Here is a 6,209-nt window from a genome sequence, read left to right as displayed (position 1 = left end):
AAGTTTAATCCCCTAATTATAGCTGTTTTCTAGACATATTCAATTGTTTTCTTCAGGTATTTTAAAATTCTTATATACAGTTGCATTCCTCCTTTTTATATCCTCTGGTTTGATGACATCACTGCGCATCAGTTTTTCAAACTCGACATTTCAAAGCCATCATCTACTATCCTTTAGTCGATCTATCCCTCATGTTCAGTTGTCCATCATATCCTGAAGATTTGTTCTTATAAATTTGTCTTTTTTAACTTCATGAAAATTTTTATTTAAAAAAACAAAAACACAGACTTTTTCATTTCAGTGTGTGGTATGTTCTATTTTCCAGTTTGTTCAATGCTTTAAAACTCGAGGATTCCTCTGCTATCAGTTACATGGGCCGGAGCATCATAGCTTTTGGCAAGCAGACAGGAGACTCGACAAAAATAAAAATAGAAACAAGGCAGACTAAATGCAGGGCACATCTGTAAACATATTATACAAATATTAGTAAAAGTTATAAAGTTTACAGGTGAAATGAAACTATCTGAAACTGGCCTATCACAAGTTTCTGAACCTGGACTGATACAAGAAGGAGGAGGAGAAGAAGGAGGAGGAGGAGAAGTTGTATATATATGTTTTGTGTACATCAAGTAGAATTGGTAATCCATGTTTATACTTTTTAAAAATCTAAGCAGGGCAGAAATTCAGACTAAAAAGATGTTTTCTCTACTCTACACCAAGAAAGCCCATCCATACTACAGTCACTCAAAATTGGAAATTCTTTTATTTATTTATTTTTTGTACAGTACTGGAGTACTGGGGATGGAACCCAGGGGCATTCTACCTCCAAGCTACACCCACAGCCCTACTTTTTATTCTTTATTTTGAAACAGGGTTTCAAATTCTTTATTTTGCAAAGGCCTCACTAAGTAGCTAGGCTATCTGTGAACTGTGATCCTTTTGTCTCGGCCTCCCAAATACTGGGATTATAAGCATGCACCACCACCCCCAGCTTGGACAATTCTTTTTTTAAAAAAATTTAATGGTGCATTGTATTCATACATCTTAATGGGGCACAAGATGGTGAAGGCATACATGAACAATTCTTAAGCAAGGGGATAGAGCAAAGAAAAATACTTTCACCTCAAGCATCCCCAAGGCTTCAAGCTACTTTTATCTTTTATCAGAAGACTACAACTCTATATAAGTGTCCTGCTATTTTTAACTGGTACTTGACGAGTACATGGATATGCGCATTTCTATGTGCGTGCGTGTGTGCGCGCAGGCGTGCATGTGTGATGTTATGCTACGCCAGGCCAGAAAACATTTTATGCTGATAACATCATCAAATCTTAATTGGACCCCCTAGTTTCTGCGCGCGTGCTCACACACACACACACACACACACACACACACACACACATTTTAGCATGCTATACACAAGCTGCAGTGCAACAGGGTGGCAATGTGATAAGACAGGCTAATGCTGCTAGTGCTCTTCTCTGCCCAAAAGAAACTTTCCAGAATTTCACATTATTTTCTTAAAAACCCATTTGCTGCCGGGCGTGGTTGAGCATGCTTGTAATCTCCGTGCTTGGGAGGCTGAGACAGGAGGATCGCACAGGTTCAAAGCCAGCCTCAGCTACTTAGTGAGGCTCTCAGTAACTTAGTGAGACCCTGTTTCCAAATAAAATATAAATAGGTCTGGGAGTATAGCCTGGGGGTAGAAAGCCCCTGGGTTCCATCCCCAGTGCCACCAAAATAAAATTTTCTCTAATAGTAAAAATATATTTATTAAGGTATCATTAGAAGCCAATAAGCTCAGAAGTACGATTTGCATGAAAACATACCTTCTATAAGCAGGGTTTGTTATCTCCTCACTTTCTAAAAACATGAAAAGTTTTAGTTTTCATAGGTTGTTTTTATCCCCCTTTTATATTCTGCTGTGAAATCAAAAGAGAATTTACAGAAGGGTATATAAGTTTCTCTTGGATGTTTGATGAAAAACAAGAAAAACTGTACATTTAGTGTTAATGACAGAGAACAAATATGGAGCACCTACAGTTGAAAAGCAGTATATATTTTTCTCCCAGGTATACAATTACGTTAAAATATGGGCAGAGGAACTGTTTTTTCCATATCAAAGCCATTTGCTCGTTCTACAACTTTCTTTTTAATGACACTCAGGGATTCTTCAGTTGTTAAGACCTGCTTGCAACCAAAGCAAGTTACCTATGTACCCACCAACTCTTCCAGGATTGCAGAACTTCAATGCCCACTTCTATTCCCACCCCACAAAAATGAAAGAAAAAAATCCCTAACACCCCACAAAGGCTGCTTAACTCCTGGCAAGACAGACAAATCATATTTGCTAAAATAAATAAATAGATAGATAGATAGATGATAGATAGATAGATATAGATAGATAGATAGACTCCTGCAAACTTCAAGGCATTTATCCAGCATTCTTGCAGGGCTTTAAAGTAAAACCAAGTATCAAGGGAGAAGTAAGGGAATGTTGAATCACTCTGGGTTCCCTGTGATTAGTGTATCATTTTAGTCACAGAACAAGATACAGAGATCTTTAAGTGGATTTGCCTTTTCCAGTGCATCATTTGTGTCCCAAGTTGGTGGCAGCAGGAACTTAAGGACCACGCTTGTTAAGTCTGTATTCATTAATCATTTGCATCCACGCTTATAAACAAAAACTAACAAATGAAAAAGGAAAACAGAAACAAAACAAAAAAACTATTCAGGCTGGGCGTGGTGGCACACGCTTGTAATCCTGGTGCCTGGGAGGCAGAGACAGGAGGATCACGCAGGTTCAAAGTCAGCCTCGCTGGCTTAAGAGACCCTGTTTCCAAATAAAAAAATATAAAAAAATAGGTCTGGGAGTGTAGCCCGGAGGTAGAAGGGTTTCCAGGAACCCCAGTACCACCAAAAAAAACCCTACTCAGTACTGAAGATTAAATAACTATGTGTAGTCTCTTAAAATAAAATTGATTCCATAAAAAGTTTAATTACTTTCAGTTGTCTTTTTACTTTTATTTTATTTTATTTTATTTTATTTTATTTTATTTGTGGCACTAGGGATTAAATCCAGAGGCATACCGACTCAGAGCTGAACCCTCAGCCCAAATTTATTTTTTATTTGGAAACAGGATCTCACTAAGTTGTGAAGGTCCTCGCTAAGTTGTCGAGGCTGGCTTCAAACTTGTGATCTTCCTGTCTCAGCCACCCAAGTACTGGGATTCAAAGCATGCACCACCATGCCAGGCTATTAAGTTGTCTTCTAAAAATAACTATATATTTTAAAAATATATAGTCTTTAATATAATACATACTATATGAATATAACATATAATATATATTTTCTTGTGATTCTACTTATGGTTCCTCTGTTGAAGCATAAAACACCCCATAAAAGTCTTGTGTCCCCCATGAACAGTGGCTCTAATGCTGCAGAAAGGCAACCTGGTCCTTCATTGATCTGGACTATCCGTGGCTTCATTGTAAGTGATTATCCTTTTGGGATCTTGCTTCTGCAAATTCCAAATTCATTCTATATCTTTAGTGTGATATGCCATAGCAGCCCTCAGGTCAAAAGAATTCCAGCTATCATTCCTATCTAAGACCTCTCTGGTATCTCTGTTCTTTGGTTGAGGACCCTGACAAAGTTTTTGTAGAACAGGCCAGAGAATTTTGATTTCTTATATTTCTTTGAGAGAAACACTAAAGTACCTTGACTACTGGTGTCTGCTTTCTGCAGGTCACCCATATGACTGGGTTCCAAGGATAAGACTCCATTCTCACTGGTAGTCCCAGGTTTTAGAATGCTACCCAGAACTTGAGGATTAGTCTGTTTCTCTACCTCTAAGCCTTGGACAAGACAGGATGCTGTTTTTTTATTTTTTATATTTATTTATTTATTTATTTATTTATTTATTTATTTATTTATTTATTTTGCGGGTCTGGAGATGGAACCCAGGGACATTTGACCTTCGAGATACATCCCCTGCCCTATTTTTTATTCTTTATTTTGAAACCGGGTCTCACTGAGTTGCAGAGGGCCTCACTAAGTAGCTAGGCTGTCCGTGAACCGCGATCCTCCGGTCTCAGCCTCCCGAATGCTAGGATTACAAGCGTGCGCCACCACGCCCAGCTAACACAGGATGCTGTTTTTGAGGAAATTATTTCATCATCCTGTGAAACCAAAGTGGCAGAGTATTCTCCTTGAAATGTCACCTGCATCACTTTATGATCTGATGACTTCCCAATAATAGTTTCAAGGCCAGCATTGTGTTCATTTATAAATGATAAACCCCATTTTTTCTGGAAGATATCCCCCAGGTTTTGCTGATCTGACTGAGAAGGCAGATCTACTTGCACTGTGTTCAACAGCACAGTTTGCATATTTGAAGGGTAGAAAAAAGGCTAGATTTAATTTGTTCAACAGCTGTTGAAGTTAGACTCATGTCCTAGAGAACTGAATCAGTCCCAGTAGAGATGGGTGTTAAAGTACTAGCACCAGTTAGCAGTGGCTGACCCCATGACAGATACACACTTGCATCAGTCCCTGCTAAAACAGGCCCATTAGAAAAGCTGGCAGAAGTAACAGATTTCAGTGCTGACACAGGAACCCGAGATAACTGGCTTGAAGATTGGGTCTGAGTTTCCCACACAGATAACAAAGAGGATGACGATGAAGATGGTGATACAGAAGAGTTCTGTATAGTCTTGTTGAGGTTTTCCTTAACTTTGCTTGCATAACTTAATTTAGAAAGTATTTTAGCACTGATATTGTCTGTTGGAAAAAGTAGAGGTGATGTCATCTTTGGAGGCAACAGCAGAGACATGCTTTCCTTTGGGCTGGTCGTCAAACTTTGTGCTCACACTAGGTTTAGTATCTGAACTTTTACAAAGCACATCAGCCACAGCACGTTTTCGACTCATTCCTCCAGGTCCAGTTTCATACTTCCAAATGAGCTTTGAACCATCTACTCGATTTCTCTTTTGTTCACTATAGTCACGCTTGAAAGTTTCAAGTCCCTGCTTTAAGGTTGGGACACTAATCTCTTGTTGCATTATTTTATCCTGCACTAAATTTTCACAACCCTTGGCACTATTGCAACTAGCTTTTATTTTAGGAGTGATATATCTACTCTTGGATCCACTCCCACCATTATCTGCTCCTTTGCCCGTACAATCATTAGTAATATAACTTGAATTATTTGTTACAATACCATGTTGTAACAAATTGCTACATATTGGTCTTATCTAAAGACTGGTTAATTATCTCCAGATTTATTCCCATAAGACTTTCCATCCTTTTTGTCCATACTGTTTTCTGAATGAAATTTTTGTTTTAATTGCTGCTTCCCCAAAATTGCTGGCCTTTACATTCTGCTTCAGGCTAGTGTCTACAACTTGATGGTTGCCACTGAGGACCCTGGAAGTAGGGTCGGTGGCTTCATCAGAACCCAGGCTCTTTAAAGATATTTCTCTCTTTATCCAACATTACCATTTATTTCACCATAGCCTATTTTCTTCTTCAGCACTTCCTGGAGCTGCTGAAGGGTGTGTTTCTGCTCATGTTACTTTGGCTTTGCTTGGGCCTTGGGGTTGCCCTCACCTCCATGCTGCAGGTATTGGTGAGGTTGCTGGTGGTGGTGGTGGTTTGTGGCTATGGTTGTAGAAATAATAATGGTGGTGGTGATGGGACTGCTGCTGCTGCTGCTGCTTGGGGATGCTGATGCGGATGGTAGTAGTTGTGATGGTGCTGAGGTTGTGGCTGGCTGGGCTTCTCTTCCACTGAAAGTGCCCTGGACTCCCTCTCTGAGGCTACAGGCTCCTGCATGGTTAAGAACTAAGGCTGCTCCTCTGGGATTGTTCTGTATATCTCCTCATATATTTGTCTTGAATTTCATCTTTTATCTCTGTCTTCATGGCCATGGGTTCAGTTCAGCTACATTTTATTTTTTACCTGGTCTATTGCAGTTGTCCAGCTATTGTCTCAGATTTTCATTTCTTTCCTTTCCAAGCCATTCTTGGTAGAGTTGTCTGGTTGAATTTTCTGAATATAATTGATAACCATCTTTCACTTGTCCAAAATCTTTCACTGCTTCCCCTATCTACTGGACTAAATTTAAATTCTTATCTAGCTCTACTCTAGTCTGTTATTAGTCTTTCTTTTCTGCCACAATTCTTGTGCTAATAGCATCTGGTTCAGG

At 39.2% G+C, this 6,209-nt stretch overlaps 1 pseudogene across 1 annotated transcript; it reads right to left on the bottom strand.

The window, feature by feature from the left end:
- Nucleotides 1–3,461: 3,461 nt before the first annotated feature.
- LOC308263570 (FMR1-interacting protein NUFIP2-like) lies at nt 3,462–5,836 on the bottom strand (annotated as a pseudogene). Its single transcript has 2 exons — nt 4,149–5,836; nt 3,462–3,876 (listed from the first exon to the last, which is right to left on the bottom strand). The product of its transcript is annotated as an FMR1-interacting protein NUFIP2-like (transcript).
- Nucleotides 5,837–6,209: the final 373 nt, after the last annotated feature.

The sequence above is a fragment of the Muscardinus avellanarius genome, assembly GCF_963383645.1.
Source record: "Muscardinus avellanarius genome assembly, chromosome: 5".
Classification (NCBI taxonomy): Eukaryota; Metazoa; Chordata; class Mammalia; order Rodentia; family Gliridae; genus Muscardinus; species Muscardinus avellanarius.
This window is presented reverse-complemented; position numbering and strand designations above follow the sequence as displayed.